Genomic DNA, 20,366 nt, shown 5'->3' on the forward strand with positions numbered 1-20,366 from the left:
AAGGAGGGCCTCTGGAGTGTGGAGTTCCAGAGTTTGGAGAAATTATAATGGCAGAAACACCACCTAGAAACATGACTAAATGGAGGGAATAAAACTCATTTGGTTAATATTCTCAATGGATTCACATGTTTATAGCTATAAAAGAGCCATGTGGCTGACAGGGTCTTGGTGCTCCAGCAGGGTGTCAGGCCTGAGCCTATGAGGTGGGAGAGCCGAGTTCAGGACACTGGACCACCAGAGACCTCCCGGACCCACGTAATATCAATCGGCGAGAGCTGTCCCAGAGATCGCTGTCTCAACGCTAAGACCCAGCTCCACTCAACGGCCAGCAAGCTCCAGTGCTGGATGTCCCATGTCAAACAACTAGCAAGGCAGGAACACAACCCCACCCATTAGCAGAGAGGCTGCCTAAAATCATAATAAGGTCACAGACACCCCAAAACACACCACAGGACTTGGTCTTGCCCACCAGAAAGACAAGATCCAGCCACATCCACCAGAACACAGGCACCAGTCCCCTCCACCAGGAAGCCTACACAAACCATTGAACCAACCTTAGCCACTGGGGACAGACACCAAAAACAACGGGAACTACGAACCTGCAGCCTGTGAGAAGGAGACCCCAAACACAATAAGTTAAGCAAAATGAGAAGACAGAGAAGCACACAGCAGATGAAGGAGCAAGGTAAAAACCCACCAGACCAAACAAATGAAGAGGAAATAGGCAGTCTACCTGAAAAAGAATTAAGAGTAATGATAGTAAAGATGGTCCAAAATTTTGGAATAGAATGGAGAAAATACAAGAAACATTTAGCAAGGACCTAGAAGAACTAAAGAGCAAACAAACAATTATGAACAAAACAATAAATGAAATAAAAAATTTTCTAGAAGGAATCAACAGCAGAATAACTGAGGCAGAAGAACAGATAAGTGACCTGGAAAATAAAATAGTGGAAATAATCACCACAGAGCAGAATAAAGAAAAAAGAATGAAAAGAACTGAGGACAGTCTTAGAAACCTCTGGGACAACATTAAGTGCATAAACATTCAAATTATAGGGGTCCCAGAAGAAGAAGAGAAAAAGAAAGGGTCTGAGAAAATATTTGAAGAGATTATAGTTGAAAACTTCCCTAATATGGGAAAGGAATAGTCAATCAAGTCCAGGAAATGCAGAGTCCCATACAGGATAAACCCAAGGAGAAACACGCCGAGACACATATTAATCAGATTATCAAAAATTAAATACAAAGAAAAAATATTAAAAGCAGCAAGGGAAAAGCGACAAATAACATACAAGGGAATCCCCATAAGGTTAACAGCTGATCCTTCAGAGGAAACTCTGCAAGCCCGAAGGGAGTGGCAGGACATACTTAAAGTGATGAAAGGAAAAAACCTACAACCAAGATTACTCTACCCAGCAATGATCTCATTCAGACTCTCGAAGGAGAAATTAAAACCTTTACAGACAAGCAAAAGCTAAGAGAATTCAGCACCACCAAACCAGCTTTACAACAAACGCTAAAGGAACTTCTCTAGGCAGGAAACACAAGAGAAAAGATCTACGATAACAAACCCAAAACAATTAAGAAAATGGTAATAGGAACATACATATCGATAATTACCTTAAATGTAAATGGATTAAATGCTCCAACCAAAAGACATAGACTGGCTGAATGGATACAAAAACAAGACCCATATATATGTTGTCTACAAGAGACCCACTTCAGACCTAGGGACATATACAGACTGAAAGTGAGGGGATGGAAAAAGATATGCCATGCAAATGGAAATCAAAAGAAAGCTGGAGTAGCAATTCTCATATCAGAAAAAATAGACTTTAAAATAAAGTCTATTACAAGAGACAAAGAAGGACACTACATAATGATCAAGGGATCAATCCAAGAAGAAGATGTAACAATTGTAAATATTTACGCACCCAGCATAGAAGCACCTCAATAAATAAGGCAAATGCTAACAGCCATAAGAGGGGAAATCGACAGTAACACAATAATAGTGGGGGACGTTAACACCCCACTTTCACCAATGGACAGATCATCCAAAATGAAAATAAATAAAGAAGCACAAGCTTTAAATGACACGTTAAACAAGATGGACTTAACTGATATTTATAGGACATTCCATCCAAAAACAACAGAATACACTTTCTTCTCAAGTGCTCATGGAACATTCTCCAGGATAGATCATAACTTGGGTCACAAATCAAGCCCTGGTAAATTTAAAAAATTTGGAATCATTTCAAGTATCTTTTCTGACCACAATGCTATGAGACTAGATATCAATTACAGGAAAAATAAACTGTAAAAAAATACAAACACATGGAAGCTAAACAGTATGTTACTAAATAACCAAGAGATCACTGAAGAAATCAAAGAAGAAATCAAAAAATACCTGGAAACAAATGACAATGGAAACACGAAGACCCAAAACCTATGGGATGCAACAAAAGCAATTCTAAGAGGGAAGGTTATAGCAATACAATCCTACCTCAAGAAGCAAGAAAAATCTCAAATAAGCAACCTAAACTTACACCTAAAGCAATTAGAGAAAGAAGAACAAAAAAACTGTAAGTCAGCAGAAGGTAAGAAATCATAAAGATCAGATCAGAAATAAATGAAAAAGAAATGAAGGAAACATTAGCAAAGATCAATAAAACTAAAAACTGGTTCTTTGAGAAGATAAAAAAAAATTGATAAACCATTTGCCAGACTCATCAAGAAAAAAAGGGAGAAGACTCAAATCAACAGAATTAGAAATGAAAAAGGAGAACTAACAACTGACACTGCAGAAATACAAAGGATCATGAGAGATTACTGCAAGCAACTATATGCCAATAAAATGGATAACCAGGAAGAAATGGACAAATTCTTAGAAGAGCACAACCTTCCGAGACTGAAGCAGGAAGAAGTAGAAAATATAAACAGACCAATCACAAGCACTGAAATTGAAACTGTGATTAAAAAGCTTCCAACAAACAAAAGCCCAGGACCAGATGGCTTCACAGGCAAATTCTATCAAACATTTAGAGAAGAGCTAACACCTCTCCTTCTCAAACTCTTCCAGTATATAGCAGAGGGAGGAACAATCCCAAAGTCGTTCTACGAGGCCACCATCACCCTGTTACCAAAACCAGACAAAGATGTCCCCAAAAAAGAAAACTACAGGCCAATATCACTGATGAACATAGATGAAAAAATCCTCAACAACATACTAGCACACAGAATCCAACAGCACATTAAAAGGATCATACACCATGATCAAGTGGGGTTTATCCCAGGAATGCAAGGATTCTTCAATATACGCAAATCAATCAATGTGATAAACCATATTAACAAACTGAAGGAGAAGAACCATGTGATCATCTCAACAGATGCAGAAAAAGCTTTTGATAAAATTCAACACCCATTTATGATAAAAACTCTCCAGAAAGTGAGCATAGTGGGAACCTACCTCAAAACAATAAAGGCCATATACGACAAACCCACAGCAAACAGCGTTCTCAATGGTGAAAAACTGAAAACATTTCCTCTGAGATCAGGAACACGACAAGGATGTCCACTCTCACCACTATTATTCAACAGAGTTTTGGAAGTCCTAGCCATGGCAATCAGAGAAGAAAAAGAAATAAAAGGAATCCAAATTGGAAAAGAAGAAGTAAAACTGTCACTGTTTGCAGATGACATGATACTATACATAGAGAATCCTAAAAATGCCACCAGAAAACTACTAGAGCTAATCAATGAATTTGGTAAAGTTGCAGGATACAAAATTAATGCACCGAAATCTCTTGCATTCCTATACACTAAGGATGAAAAATCTGAAAGAGAAATTATGGAGACACTCCCATTTACCACTGTAACAAAAAGAATAAAAAACCTAGGAACAAACCTACCTAGGGAGACAAAAGACCTGTATGCAGAAAACTATAAGACACTGATGAAAGAAATCAAGGATGATACAAACAGATGGAGAGATATACCATGTTCTTGGATTGGAAGAATCAACATTGTGAAAATGACTATACTCCCCAAAGCAATCTACAGATTTAATGCAATCCCTATCAAACTACCAATGGCATTTTTCACAGAACTAAATTGTGAAACAAAAAATTTCACAATGTGTATGGAAGCACAAAAGACCCTGAATAGCCAAAGCAATCTTGAGAAAGAAAAACAGAGCTGGAGGAATCAGGCTACCTGACTTCAGACTATACTACAAAGCTACAGTAATCAAGACAGTATGGTACTGGCACAAAAACAGACAGATAGATCAATGGAAGAGGATAGAAAGCCCAGAGATAAACTCAAGCACATATAGTCACCTTATCTTTGATAAAGGAGGCAAGAATTTACAATGGAGAAGAGACAGCCTCTTCAATAAGTGGTGCTGGGAAAACTGGACAGCTACATGTAAAAGAATGAAATTAGAGCACTCCCTAACACCATACAAAAATAAACTCAGGGCTTCCCTGCTGGCGCAGTGGTTGAGAATCTGCCTGCGAACGCAGGGGACGCGGGTTCGAGCCCTTGTCTGGGAAGATCCCACATGCCGCGGAGCAATTTGGCCCGTGAGCCACAACTGCTGAGCCTGCGTGTCTGGAGCCTGTGCTCCGCAACGGGAGAGGCCGCGATAGTGAGAGGCCCGCGCACCGCGATGAAGAGTGGCCCCCGCCCGCAGCAACTAGAGAAAGCCCTCACACAGAAACGAAGACCCAACACAGCCAAAATAAAAATAAATAAAAATTAAAAAAAAAAAAACTCAAAAATGGATTAAAGGCCTAAATGTAAGTCCAGACACTATAAAACACTTAGAGGAAAGCATAGGCAGAACACTCTGTGACATAAATCACAGCAAGATCCTTATTGACCCATCTCCTAGAGAAATGGAAATAAAAACAAAAATAAGCAAACGAGACCTAATGAAACTTAAAAACTTTTGCACAGCAAAGGAAACCATAAACAAGACAAAAGAACAACCCTCAGAATGGGAGAAAATATTTGCAAATGAAGCAACTGACAAAGGATTAATCTCCAAAATATACAAGCAGCACATGCAGCTCAATAACAAAAAAACAAACAACCCAATCCAAAAATGGCAGAAGACCTAAACAGACATTTCTCCAAAGAAGATATACAGATTGCCAACAAACACATGAAAGGATGCTCAACATCACTAATCATTAGAGAAATGTAAATCAAAACTGCCATGAGGTATCATTTCGCACCGGTCAGAATGGCCATCATCAAAAAATCTAAAAACAATAAATGCTGGAGAAGGTGTGGAGAAAAGGGAACCCTCTTGCACTGATGGTGGGAATGTGAATTGGTACAGCCACTATGGAGAACAGTATGGAGGTTCCTTAAAAAACTAAAAATAGAACTACCATATGACCCAGCAATCCCACTACTGGGCATAGACCCTGAGAAAATCGTAATTCAAAAAGAATCATGTACCACAATGTTCATTGCAGTACTATTTACAATAGCCAGGAGATGGAAGCAACCTAAGTGTCCATCGACAGATGAATGGATAAAGAAGATGTGACATATATATACTCAGCCATAAAAAGAAACGAAATTGAGTTATTTGTAGTGAGGTGGATGGACCCAGAATCTGTCATACAGAGTGACGTAAGTCAGAAAGAGAAAAAAAAATACCGTATGCTAATGCATATATATAGAATCTAAAAAAAAATGGTTCTGATGAAACTAGGGGTAGGACAGGAATAAAGACGCAGACGTCTTTATTGAGAATGGACTTGAGGACACGGGGAGGGGGAAGGGTAAGCAGGGATGAAGTGAGAGATGGATGCTCTCACTTATCATTTGCATTGACATATATACACTACAAATGTAAAATAGATAGCTAGTGGGAAACAGCCACATAGCACAGGGAGATCAGCTTGGTGCTTTGTGACCACCTGGAAGGGTGGCATAGGGAGGGTGGGAGGGAGACACAAGAGGGAGGGGATATGGGGATATATGTGTACGTATAGCTGATTCACTTCGTTATACAGCAGAAACTAACCCACCATTGTAAAGCCATTATACTCCAAAAAGATGTTAAAAAAGAAAAAAAAAAAAAAGAACGTTTTGCCCTTAAGGCCAAGGTACATAATGGACATTCTAATGGTTGTGTCCTGGGGTCCACTTCCCAGGCCAAGATCCAGTTTCTAGGCACCCTCAACTTTCTTCTCATGGACCCCAATCCTTGCTTTGCTTTCTACTTTCAAACCTATACTCTCTCTTCCAGAACTGGGTTGTCTTACCTCCATCTGTCCCTTTCTTAACTGCTCCCAAAAGAAACTTCTAGACTGTTTTGATGCTAAAGATTTTATTGTTTATCTTTGTGGAGACATTAAGTTTCCAGAATCCTCTAGAACCTTCTGTGTGCGGTTCCTCTTTCCTTCTCTGAGGTGGTCCCCAGACTCCTGCTCACCTCTGGCGTCCCCGGGGGAGGAGCTTAGCAAACCACCGCATCCTCCACATCCCCACCCCAACCTTTTCTTCGGGTGTTTATGGCTCTTTTCCTCCAAGAATGCTTTTCCACTCAACATGTCAGGAAATTGTTCCACACAGGGCATGGCACTCAGAGGGTTAACAGGGGCGAGGCTGGGCCAAGGTGCCCCAAATTCAGCTCCTGTGCCCACGGCCCAGAAGCACACTGTGAGAGTTTGCCTGCAGAGATGGCCATCGGCAATTCCTCCCATCCCTGCATGCACGTGCCCTCATGCCGGCAAGAGATGGAATCTGGTTCTCCACCCCTTGAAGCTGGGCTGCCTGATTTGATTTGACCAGTAGAATATGTCAGAAGGGAAGAGGCCTTACAGCATCCACAGACTCTCAGAGAAGAATCAGCTGCCATGGAAATAAGTGCAGGCCATCCTGCTGGGGGGTGAACCACCACATGGAATTCAAACTGAGGCCCCAGCCCACAGTGTGAGGAGAGCGGCCCAGCTGTCCTAGCCAGCCCCCAGCCAGCCCCCAGACATTTGGGACGCCCAGCCAAGGCACCGGCTGTGTGAGTGAGACCATCTTGGACCTTCCTGCCCCAGTCACACCACCCTGACCAACACCGTGTGGGGCAGGGATGGGCTGAACTCCTGCCCTAATTCCTGACCCACAGAATCATGAGAAATGAAGTGGTGGTTGGTTTAAGCCACTAAGTTTTGGGGTGGCTTGATACGTAGCAATAAATGATCAAGATACATACATTTTCTGCTCTGTCTCCAGGCGTCTTGAGTGTTAGGATGTCCTAAGCAGTTGAGGTCAGAGGTCAGCTGGCCAGCACTCGGAACCCTGAGGGAGGCAGACAGAGGTCAGCGTTTCTGGAGAGGGTGTAGCTAAGCCGATCCTGGGCTTTGGTGACAGACTCAACTTCCTGGCTCTGCCACTCACCAGCTGTGTGACCTTGGGCATGGCTGAGTTTCTTTCCTCAGCTGAAAATGGGGATAATAATTGTGTATCTCTTCTAGAGCAGCACTCTCCGATAGAACTTTCTGGTAACGATGGAAACTCTATCTCTGTGCTGTCAGATTCAGTAGTCACTGCGCGTGTGAGGCTGTTGGCACTTGAAATGTGGTGAGCCCGCATCAAGAGGTGCTATAAGCATAAAACGCACACATTTGTATGAAAAAAAGAATGTGAACTATCTCATCGGTTCTTTAACTATTGATTACGTACTCAAGCAATATTTTGTATTATTTGGGTTAAATATCATTCAAGTTAATTTTCCCTACTTTTACTTAAAAAATTATGTGTGTGGCTCACATCATATTTTATCGGACAGAGCTTATGTAGAGTCTTCAGATAATTAAATGTGTGTAAACTGCCTAGCGCAGCACCTGGCACGTGAAAAACCCTCAGTAAATGGTATCTATTACTTTTGTAAATATTGTCTTGAGTAGGTGGAGGCCGGTGTCTGGGTTCCTGGAGGTTGGGCCCCACTTTATGGGGCAGAGGAAGGGAACTCACATTCATTTAGGCAACTATGTGCTGGCGAATGGGAGGGGGTTTTACTCAGGCCGGGCCATTCATTTAATGGCTTGAGGAGGAGCTATTGTTCTCCCCATCGGGCAGATGGGGAAACTGAAGCTCAGAAAGGTGACGTGACTTGCCCAGCTGGTTTTGTGACAGAGCGGGAGTTCTTGACTCGGGCGATTGGGGTCCTGCCCCAGTATCTCTGTTTGCCCTGGAGGTGATGTGCAGCCCCCAGCACAAGCCTCCTTTCTCCTCTTCCTCTTGACCTCCCCCAGCCCTGCCACCTGCTCCATCTCCTCTCTGAAGTCCAGGGCCCTTAGCCTGTCTCCTGTCTCCCTCCCTCCCTCCGTATTCAGACTTCCAAAGGAACTAATTTCTTTCTCCAAGTATAAATGGACTCTTTCCCACAAAGACACCACATATGTCGTTTCATTCCTTATTTGTTAACTTCATCAAACAAAGTACAGTTCTCTGGCACTAATGTCAATCTCCACAGCTCATTGGGTTTTTTCAAATAGTAGAAACACAGCCGTCATCTCCCAGCCACAATGAGAGAGGCAGCCTGTACTCCAGCCAGCGAGAAGAGCACTTTACTTCTCACCCCAGAAAGAGCCATAAAACACGCTCAGTGCCAGAGCACGCACCCATTTGACAAAGACAATTTGATTTGTCCGCGGCTTCTAAAATATTCATCCCACTTTGATGGACTATCGTTTTATAAATATAGATTATCATTAACCGACACCGGCGGTGCGCTGCTGGTCGACCCAGCGCCACGCCACTGGTTTGGGATGAAGACGTCCAATAAAAAAAAATCATTATCTCTGTCTGCAAACCCTGATCTGTATCGTTTGCCTCATTTGCAGTGCAGGGGTCAGTAACTCACGCTAACTGCCTCTGTTTGTGCATTTCACGGCCTGGCCACCCCTGCTGGGGAGATTGGCAGGATGCTTCTCAAGTTTGGACCTGGGGAAGGAAACGAGGCGATTGGGGGAAGGGAAGAAAAGATCACATCGAGAGGGCTGTGTTTCTGGAGAGGCAGTGAGGTGGAGTGGGCATGACTATGAGTTTTGGATCAGACCCAGTTCCACTACTTACTGGCTAGAAGACCTTGGGCAAGTGAGTTAAACTCCCTGAGTCTCAATTTTCTCATAGGTGAAATGGGAATGACTACCATAACTCTCTCTAAGACACTTCAGCACACAGTCAGGGTTAGTGTGGTGGTCATGTTCTTCGCGATAGCCTCGAGCCCTTAAGCAAATTGCTCGACCTCTCTGAACCCCAGTTTCTCCACTTGTAGAACAGTCTCAATAATACCTTCATCCAATGGTTGTAAAGATCCAATGAGCTAATGCATCCCAAGAGCTCAGCACATTAGATGTACACCCTGAGCACCCACGAGGGCCATTTTGTTTAAGCTCAGTGAAAGCCAGACAGAGAGAACAGAGAAGGATTTATCCCAGATAGCCGTGTCTCCGAAACGTCCTTGCTCTGCGAGGGCTCGGGATGCGTAGAGGGTGAGTCTGGAGCAAAAGGTGGCTCAGGGTGTCGTGCTGAGATGAATTCAGATCTGTTCTATAAGGATCTCTTTTCTGATCCTCTCCTCCTGAGCATTCTGGGTCTTGTGGGACCTGAAAAAGAGATCGGGGTGGAGTAGCTGACTTTGCTAGACATATTCCTTGGTGCTATGTTGCCAGGAAATGAAATTCAAGGTGGAATTAAAGATTTGCCTGGCCTTGGAAACAAAACTTTGTCTGCAGCATTTCCTCTTACATTTAGCCATTTGAAAGAAATATACAACCAGGTATGGGGGAAAAAAGCAATTGCAGAGAAATCTCCAATAGAGTGTAGCCTGAGGGAGAAGAGAAATAGAAGGGCGCGTGTGGAGTTGAGAGCAGAGAGCTAACCTCTCTTCATGCTGAAAAGGAGTAGGATGAAAAACGGTGAAATTCGCTCTTGGATTTAAGCTCTAACCGGGGCCATAGATGAGGCAGGTGCCCTAGAACATTCCGGAGGGTCCCAGTGTTGAATCCCCTGCTGTTTCCAGAAGCAGGCAGGCAAGATGTGTGCTGAGGCCTCAGCCGGTGGGAAGACAGCCTGGGGCACTCAGCCCCAAAGTTTATTTAAGTGAAAAAACCCACCCGGAGACGAGAAGAAGTGTTACACCACTGTCAAGTTTTAGACGTCGCCATCAAGCAAAAAAAATTACATCCCGTCCTGACGAGCAACTAATCAAGGCATGGCAAACGGTCCTGCAATAAATTACTCCAGCACGAAATAAACCACACAAACAGACCGATGATAATAAATGTAAATTATTTCTCTGAAGAAATTTTCTTGGTATATGAGTAATACGAACCATCAGGAAGGCGTCTTCCTTAACATTAATTACAGAAAATGACAAGTGAGCTGATGACTGGGAAGGCTCATTATCTGAGAACATATTCACAACTTTGCAATTTGCGCGAGATGTACTCCGGCTAAATTAATCTCCCTTCTTTGCATGAGCCTCTTCTAATTTTCATGTTATTAACAGGTTTGCAGTATCAGTCAGTGCTTGTCACTCTAATCAGGTTTCAGCATGTTCGCAAAAGCGAAGCGTCATTTATAAGGATAAGCCCTCATAATGGTGCTTGCTTTCATGTGGAGAATTCTACAAGGCTGCTTTTAATAAGGTACTTTAATCATCTCCTTTGCTCAACTTTTGGCCCCACTGTTCCTTTATGAAGAGTCATTAAAAGACTTTGAAGTTCATCAGGGAGGAAAAATTCATGACATTGTTCTGGTGAGGTTGGGGATTGTTCTGAGAGGAAGCCTGGAAGGAGTCAGGGGTGAGAGGGTCCTGTTGGCCTAGAGCCTGGTCGTGGGTGACCAGGGGCATCCTGTGCTCATTGTTCTACACCATTCAACACCCTGTGGTGTTACTGCTGAGCCAAGACTCCTCTGGTCGAGTCCACAGGGCAAATTTCTGGGCAGGTGGTGAGAGAGAGGCTCGGGGGGCGTGCCAGCCTGGTCAGCACTGTGGACAGCTCCCAGCACGTGGCCTCACGGAGAAAGCCTGGGAGGGTTCTGAGGGTTTTAGGTCTATTTTCATGGTCTACGTTGCTTTGGAAATTACTGACTCTTGGGAGCCAGACTGGTTTCTCTGAATACACAGAGTCATGGTCACTTTTTCATGGGTTTTTATTTCAGAGGAGAACGCTAAGTTTTCTATTCCACCTGGAGTATCCATAGGGTGCTTTGAACTTTAGTGGGCTTATAGACCAGATTAACTGGTGTGTGTGTGTGTGTGTGTGTGTGTGTGTGTGTGTGTGTGTGAGAGAGAGAGAGAGAAAGAGAGAGAGGCTGTGCGTGTGTGTGTGTGTGTGTGCGTGGGAGAGAGAGAGGCTGTGCGTGTGTGTGTGTGCGTGAGAGAGAGAGAGAGGCTGTGCATGTGTGTGTGTGCGTGAGAGAGAGAGAGAGAGAGGCTGTGTGTGTGTGTGTGTGTGTGTGAGAGAGAGAGAGAGAGAGAGGCTGTGCGTGTGTGTGTGTGTGTGCGTGGGAGAGAGGCTGTGCGTGTGTGTGTGTGTGTGCGTGGGAGAGAGGCTGTGCGTGTGTGTGTGTGTGCGTGTGAGAGAGAGAGAGGCTGTGCATGTGTGTGTGTGCGTGAGAGAGAGAGAGAGAGAGGCTGTGTGTGTGTGTGTGTGTGTGTACAATAGGTCTTTTTACTGCATGGCTCACAGGGGCAAGACGGGGCTCATCCTGGAATCGAGGCTCAGGTACACACCTTTTCCCTGCTCAATTCCTTCAACAGCCATGAAAATGTCCTTACATGTTTCCATCTCCAGAGATGCACGACTATTAGTTTGCTCCAGTGATCCTTGGCGGTCTCTGACAGGCTCACTGCTTTCACAGAGAATCCTTCTTGATGGGGCAGCTCATCTCATAGTGGACAGAGTACTAGAAGGAGAGGCAAAGACAAGTCCTAGTCCTACCTTAGTCACTTTCTCATTCTGTGACCTTGGGCAAGTCACAGTTTTCTGGCACTATCCGTATAACTTTTTAAGGTTTTCTCCAGCTTGGACTTTTGTGATGATATCTATTGAAGCACCCTCCTTCCATCCTCTAGATAATGGTAGAGATGGTTGCCCTGTGTCTCAAGGTGGCAACATGATCAGAGCTCACAAAAGAATAGTCTTCTTATTCCCTTAAGCGTATTTCTCTCGCTGTAGGTGTGGGATGTTCATGGGGGTGGCAACAGTGTGGTGTCCTGGGCTCTGTGCTGGCTGGGGTAATGTCAGCAGAATCTTTTGCTCAGATCACAGTGGTCGCTCTTCTTGGACACCTGCTCCCTGAGGCACAAGGTTGGGTCCCCAGAGCAATATTGATGCTACTTGGGCCCACCCTCTGGCCAAAACCGATTGGACCACAGCTCAGCAGGTCAGAGTCTGCCCTCTGTGAATCTGGAATTGGACTAAGGGAAGGTCAGATAGTGGTGGAGGATAACTGGATCTACTGTGTGGACACTCAAGAACAGTGGGGCAGCCATCTTCTCCCATGTGGCCTGGAGAAGGGGCAAGGCTGCTATACAGGGAGGGAGAATGAAGAACGGAGATAGGAGGCAGAGAAAGCCCAGTTCCAGATCCTCCTGGACACCCTTGGGTTCTGTGAGATATCCCATCCTAAAACTCTATCTCCTTTTCCTACTTAAGCTCACATTTCAGTGTGTTTCTGTTAATTTTAACCAAAAAGACCCAACCGGTACAGCTTCCTTGAATGTGGGAGTCACTTGCCTGAGCAAAACCTCAGAGCCAGCACGAGCAGGTGGAGCCGGTGACGTGACAAGGGAGGGCTGATGGCCGTCCAGGACCTCGGATCAGAACAGAGGACAAAGACCTCACTGGGCCTGAGAAGTTGAATGCTCAGCGTGTAGGGACTTGTTCTGGAGGGTATGGTGTGCAGCAGGTGGAGCTGGCCCTGGGGGACAGGCAGTGAGAGGAAGGGCCTTGAGCAGCTGATGAGTTTGGTTTAGGACCAGAAAGATAATCTTCAGAAACATTGTTCTTTGCAGGCTCTTTGCCACCTGTACTTATTTCTTAGTCATTATGCCTCCAAGTCTCTTTAGAGATGCCTGGCTCAGCTCTGCTACGGGAACTAGAGGGAAGGGTGGGACTTCAGAAGGCCAGAGCATTAAAGGAAAGACAACCCCAGTGATGATGGTAATGGACTTAGAGGACCTTGAGAACATAACTGGGGTATTTAGTTTGGCGCCCGTCCCAACCAGATGAGATCATCTCCGTCCCAACCAGGTGAGATCATCTCCATCTATGCCTGGGAGGGTCCTGTGCTTTAATGAATCCCCTTCTCCCAACTCAACCAACAGACTCAAGGCCAATAGGGTTCATTCAAATAAGCAGAAGGAGGGGGTTTCTGGGTCCGACTTAGTAAGTAATAACGGGTCACCTCCAAGGTCAGGTGGTAAAATTGCAATATAATAAACTAAGTCCACGTGCATTGTCTTCAGAGGTGGCAGCGACGCCTTTAGATCAGGGGACCACTGTGGAGGGAGGAGCCCTGGGAGCGCAGCGTGAAACCATTCTGCAGCTAGAGTCCCCCTGGCTGAGCTGGGGCAGTGTGGGATTTGAGGATGGAGAGGGCAGCAGGCTGGGGCCTCACAGTGGGGTGAGGCATTGCCCCCCTTCACTCTGCGCTCCAGACCTGATTAGGACGTATAGAGGCCCTGAGGACCAAAAAGGGTGGAGGGAGGGTGCATATAAGATTTAAAATAAAAACAATACTAAAGTATAAGACTAGTGTAACAGGTCCAGCCAAGCTCTGATTTTTCCCATGGTGGCTTATTTATTTACTTTTATTAAAAATTCTTTTATTTTTTCCCCTCTTAGTTTAAAGTATGTCTCCTTTGGTGGACCACTAAGCTTGAATTGACCTCTCACTCACCCACAGGCCTTCCTGGAGCATGGGGCCCCCCTGTGGGTCTGGGGGTGGATAGGCAGGAGTGTGTCCTGCATGTGTGTGTCTGTGTCCACTTGTGCTCATGGACTTGTGTGTCTGTGTGTGCAGGAAACCAGCTGGGGTGGCCAGAGCCTGTGGAGGGACAATGGGCTCTCCCTAAAGTGGAGCTCTCTGTTTGTCTGTCTGTGTCTTCTGGCGTTAGGGGAGGACTTGCAGGGTGAGGGTTGGAGCCAGCGAGGCAGCTGCAGTTGGGCAGCCAAGACCAGTACTCAGCAACGTGATCTGACCCAGCAGACAAGCAGGCGGGGTCGTGATGGCAAGGCTTTCTCTACACCCCCTTCTGGGGACCCCTGTGCTACTCAGGCCAGGGTTAAGAGGGGCAGATCCTCTCAAAGGACTTGGCAAGCCTAACTGGGAGGGGCCGGGCAGACAAGCAGGAATGACTTTCTAGTCTCCTCCCCAAGCCCCAGGACCCTTCGTTCACCTCTCCAGCCCCTGCTCAGCAGGTCACGTGTGGGAAAGAGATGTGAAACGTGTAGTCCTAGGGGCTCCAAAACAAAGTGGTAGAGGGCGACCAGCAGGCCAGACTGGGTAGTTCTGATCCCTGCAAAGTGGTTCCCTGTGGGAGAGTTTCTTCTAATGATGTTGCCAACACCCAGAGCACATTTAAGGCCTTGGGAAGCACCATCCCAGAGCTCAGACACATGGGAACACAGCATCATCTAGTGCACCCCCATTGTCCAACTTGGGGCCACTGAGGCCTGGCAGGAGCTGTGACTTGCCCTGGGCTGTGCACTGAGTTGGACACGTTCTCATCTGGATTTCTGGCCTCCCTGTTCTGTGAGTTTCTCCCTCCTTTGGCCTTATTTTCTGAATGGTGCAAATGCCTTCCTCTCCAGGCTATATTTATCCGAATTTTGCAAATAGTCGAGTATCACTTGAAGCAGATTTGGGGATCAAGCTGGATATGGTACCCAGCCTCCAGGGTGGCCCCCAGTGACCTCTCTCTCTCTCCTGTTATTCACTGTGCTGGGTAGTGCCCACCCACATGATACCAGTCTTTGTGACCAATAGGTGATGGTGGAAATGATGGTTTGTCACTTCCAAGAGTAAGTTCTGAAAGACTGTGGCTTCCGTCTAGGTGTCTCTCTCTCTCATCTCTCACGCTGGGAGAAGCCAGCTGCCATGTCACATGGACATTTAGGCAGCATACGGAGAGGCCCAGGGGCAAGGAGCTACACGAGCGAAGCAACTACACGAGCGCCTGCAGCTGACCGCAGCCCCAGACGGCAGCCCGACCCTGAGCCACAAACACCCAGCTGAGCCGTGCCCGGATTCCTGACCCTCAGAAACGGAGGGATGACAAATGTTTATTGTTTTAAGTCACTAAGTTTTAGAGTCTCTTGATACACAAGAATACATAACTAATATAGCGTTTTGTTGTCTAATAAAATGAGGCTGGAACGTTCCATTGGCCTCAGATTCCCCAGACTTTGGGGAAAGAAGGCAAAAGCTGAAATGATTCAGAAATGCCACAGATTGAAGGACAAGGTTTACCCAGTCCTGGTCAAGAGGACTTGTGGGGTCAGACCTTAAGATTTGTGCTGGGCTGGATCAGGACAGACAGAGATGACAAGTTCTTGCCATCTATTGGCAAAATAGGAAAACAAATGCATTGTCTTCAGCAAGGAAAAGCTGCCGCCCTGGGTGGCCGAGGAAGGAAACTGGTGCCTGCCCATCGCCTTATTTACTCCCCAGCCCGATGGAGTGGCCTGTACTATCCTCACCCGCTCAGGAGTTTGAACTCTGTCCTACAGGCATGAGGGGCCCCTGGAAGTGTATTGAGCTGGGTTTTGGAAAGATGACTCCAGCCATCTGGGTAGAGGATGGGCCAGAGGGAAATGGCAGGAGGTGGGGACTCTTTTGACCCAGGAGAATAGCCCTGAGCCCCGAGCTGAGGCAGGGCCATGGGGATGGTGAGGGGTGAAGCTAGGAAGGCAACAGGGATGGAGCACTGGCCAGTCCGGGCATGGGGGTCGGGGAGAGGGAAGACTCCAGGATGTCTCACAGTTCCCTGATGTGGGGATGGGGGACACAATGGCAGTGTTTTTCACCAAGCTGGGATGCCCCCCAAAGGAGTTCTATTGAAATCGAATTTCAGGTGCCTATGGGATGTCCAGGTGGCAATGTCCTGGTGATCAGAGGAGAAATCTGGGCTAGGCCTTCAACTTGTGAATGTTAAAAAAAAAAAAACAGAGAGGTCGCGGGAGTGGATACCATTGCCCAGAATGTATGTGATGTCAGGAGAGAAGCGAGCCAGGCCTGGAAGAACTCTTACATTAAAGAGATGGGCAGAAATGGAGACTGAGAAGACTCAGCCAGGGGCAGTTACTTGTGGCACCGTGGAGGCCAGGCGTGGAGGAAGCTTCAAACGGACGAGATGCTGGGGAGAAATCCAGTGTGGGTGGGAGGGATGGAGCCCTGCTGGATGGGCATGTCCAGCAGGCTGACTCAGCAACAGCTCCAGGCCCACGAGTTACCTCCCAAACCCATCACAGGACAGCAAGTCAGCTCATCTAGGGGACAAAAGCACTGTCCACACATGGACCACTCGGAGTTGGGAGGAAGTTACAGCCAAGGTCCTAATAACCAAAGCTGAGTAACAGTGGAATGGGCTCTCTGCTGAGTAATGAGTGTCCCATTGCTGGGGGCATGCAAGAAGAAGTTGCATAGCTAAATGTCAGAATTCCAGGCAGTGGGTAGGAAATGGATTTGACATCCACCAATGTCCCTTCTAGCTCCGAGCTCTAGAGCATGAAAGGAAGGAAGCCACAAGCCAGCACAAAGAACAGGAAATCCTCAGACCTCTCCTACGAGCACACAGAGTGTCCCAGACGGGACTTAAGGAGCGAAGGAGCAGGGTCATGCCCACCTTGGTGAGGCATAAGGTGCCTCACACACTCTCCCCTGTTCCCTTGCCCTTTCCTTCAGTGTTCAGTGGAATCACAGTCCCCAGCACATGTCTTGGGAAACCTGGGAAAAAGGAAAAGCAAATCAGAGCTCTGGTCAATTCTTGTTCATGTCTGAGCATGGTGATCCAGTCCATGCCTGGGCACTGGAGTTTCAGGCTCCCCGATGAGGCGGTGGAGTGTATATGTGCCCTATGGGTGTGGGTCTATGGGGGTTCCACCTAGCTGCCTTCCTCAGACCGCTTCTATCCCCGTGATGGGAGGAAGCACCACCGTTCCTAATATCCAGGTGTGCTTGCAATAGTGGGGGCTCCACTGCCCCAGACCCAGAGCCTCCCTCTCCCCCGGGGCCAGCACAGGCCCCCTTGGGTTTCCTGAAGGGTGCGGAGACCCTCTCCTGCAGGGCAGGGCGGGACACCCTGCCATGGGAGCCCTCACAAGTGCCTTCCCCTCTTCACGGTGAAGTTCGCCTGCAATAATGTCAGCGTGCTTTTCAGGCTGACAGAAATCCCACCGATAATTGGGAAGAATGGAAAATGAAAACATTAAAATTTGCCGTGTCATAGGTGCACTTTTCCGATTGCCTGATACCCACCGTCCACTGACAGATGCTGTGTTATTAACACTTGATTAAAAATCACTTCAGGTTTGAACCAGCCCATCGAGAAGGGAACGTCTTGACAAGACTTGTGGTTTGTGATTGACAATTAGTAATATTCGGTGTGTCACAACATAGATAGTGTGACTTATTGGTGCTGGTGTAATGCAACACATTTCATCTGAGCCTCTCAAATTGGTACATAGGAATAAGAAAGAAAGGATGGAGTCCCATTCAGCTGACTCTGATTACCAACAAAGGAGAGATTGTACATACCTGTTTCGGTGTGCCCTACCTGGATTTCTATCAATCAGCCAGACAGCTGAGATCCCCTCTTGTCTTTGGGAAGGGGAACCTCAGCAGCGTTGGATCTCATTATGCAACCCTCCACTTCTCTATTAGCAGCCAAACCCTTTCTGTCTGGAAATGTGAAAGCTTTTCACTCTGACGCTGCCCCCGCACCTCCAAATTCCCAGCCTGCTCCTCTTAAAACAAAAGGCTTCTCATTTTTTAAAAATAAAATGTTCATAACTTGATTGACATGCTACATCCTTTTCCTTCAGCTGTTTTTCTAACTCGGTGTCAGCGGGAGTTGGATTCAGGGGCCAATTTTTTTTTTTTGTCTCAGTTCTAATTCAATCCCTTTTAAGTGCTTTTAAGAACAGTGCAATTCAAGGTCTTTCCTTTTTTGGGTCTGACCTGGATATCGTTTTTAGTTTCCTTCTCTGCTAAGATTATCCAGGCAGAGAATGGTTGTTTGCATTACTGAAAGGTGAGGAATTTGCTGCGATTAACCTCTGCAAACTTTGGGAGAAATAGCCTCAGGTGTGATTTAAATGTCTTGCGGAACTGTGTACCTTGTAATGGAGAAGTGAACAATAGTGCAGGGATCACCGGATCTCACCACCCTGAGTGAACTGGCTTCTCAGAACTTACCGCCATCTAAAACACTCTCTTCTTTCATTTGTTCACTTATCTTTTGACTGCCCCCACCCTGTTGCCCAGATCCCCCCCAAAACCTATGAGAATGGAGACCACGTCTCTTTTGTTCACTGCTGTATCCCCAGTGCTAGAACTCTTTGGCATGAAGTAAGCTCTTTACAAACATTTGTGGAATGAATGAATGAATGAATGAATAATGGGGTCATGGGGCAGTCTGGAGCTCAGAACCTAGGACTGGCTTGCATATAAGGAATGTTCTCTTGGGGAGGCAAGTAGTCAGCTCTTGGGGTGCAAAGGGGCTCACATTTTCCTCACCCTGTCACCCCGACCTGAGTGGCTTGTCTCCTCCAGTTCTGGTTTCCGGTCCCCCCAGGGAAAGTCTCCAGGGGTCAGGCTTTCTGAGGGCAAGAGAAGCAGCTTTTCTGCAGGGGTGAGTGGGGCCAGGCCCTGCCAGATGGGACACAAAAAAGGTGTCATGACTGGCTGGGAGGGAGGCTGTCGTTCTGCTCCCACAGGACACCCCTGGCTAATCCAGCCTTTGCTTGGTGCAGGCCGAACCTGTTTATCTGTTCATTTACTCACTCATTCAGCCCATCAGTGAATGTGTCCTGAATCTCTAACAGCTGTATGAAATGGCTTGCAGGCACTGGGCTAGGAGCTTGTCGCCCCCATTCTCTCCCTGGTCCCTCTGCCCTCAGGCCTGGACACAGCCTTGCCTTTTCTGACTGGACAATTGGGGCCTTCTCTTGGGCCTGCTTTCAGGGACTCGTCCCCAGCTCCACCCACTGTCAGTCACCAAAGTCAGGACACCCCAACTGAGTCCTCGGGTCCACCCCACCCAGCTTTGGCTCACTCTGGGTACCCCATTCCCCAAAAAGGAATCAGATCAGGGCATCTCCTGGAGCCTATAAGGAAAAAGGCTTACCATCCTGGGTTAGAATTACAGGGGGATCTGTCTGCCCAATGCTTTGGGCCCTCCTGGGGTGCAGGGGCCATGCCAGAGCCATATCTGTGTTCTCAGCCCCCAGAACAAGGATGTAGAGGAAGTGGGTGGTACAAGGGTTAGGCACTGGCTCCTGGGAATGCCAAGCTCAAATTGATGCTTCATTCACTAGTCGGGCGCCCTTGGACAAGTGACTTAACCTCTCCAAGTTTTGGTTTTCTCATCTGCAAAACGGAGAGAATGATGGAAGCCACTGCAGAGGTCCTAAGGCAGGGGCTCTTAACCCTTTATATGCCATGGACACCTTTAGCAGTCTGGGGAAGCCTGTGGGTCCCGTCCCAGGACAATTGTTTTTAAATGCATGAAACCATATATACAGAATTACAAAAGAAACCAATTTATTAAAATATAATTATGAAAATATAAAAATGTGTGGTACAGCAATATGCGTGCTTCTTTATTAACACATTAAATAGCAGGTTCTAGTGGCAGGTCTAATTACTGTCGCGATTTCAAGGCGGCGATACGTGTAAAGGATATTCTGAGAAATTGGCAGCAACTGTGATGTGATATGAAAACATCTGTGATTTCCGTCAGTGACAAAGTCATGAGTATCGGTAACGCTACATTCCTAATGGAAGAAAAGGCTAGATTTCAGCTACAGCGGAGTCAATTTCCCACCCAGGTTGAGGAGTCCTGTTTTGAAGGAAGCACCAGGAGTGGCAACCAGAGCGGCAGCAACAAGGACAGAAGTGAGGGGGCTGGGGGGGTGGGGGTTTGGAGGTCGGTATCAAACCCAGGTAGGGCTCATTCCAAAGTCCATGCGTTTTAGTTCTTTGGTGATATTTAAAATGTTATTTTATAATTTAGCAGACTTTAAAGGGCCTCTCACTATTTAATCTTTCAAAAAATCATATATGAAGTGGAGTATTTTCCCGTGCTCTGATGTACTAATGGTTTTGCC

Source organism: Phocoena phocoena, chromosome 6 (assembly GCF_963924675.1).
Source record: "Phocoena phocoena chromosome 6, mPhoPho1.1, whole genome shotgun sequence".
NCBI lineage: Eukaryota > Metazoa > Chordata > Mammalia > Artiodactyla > Phocoenidae > Phocoena > Phocoena phocoena.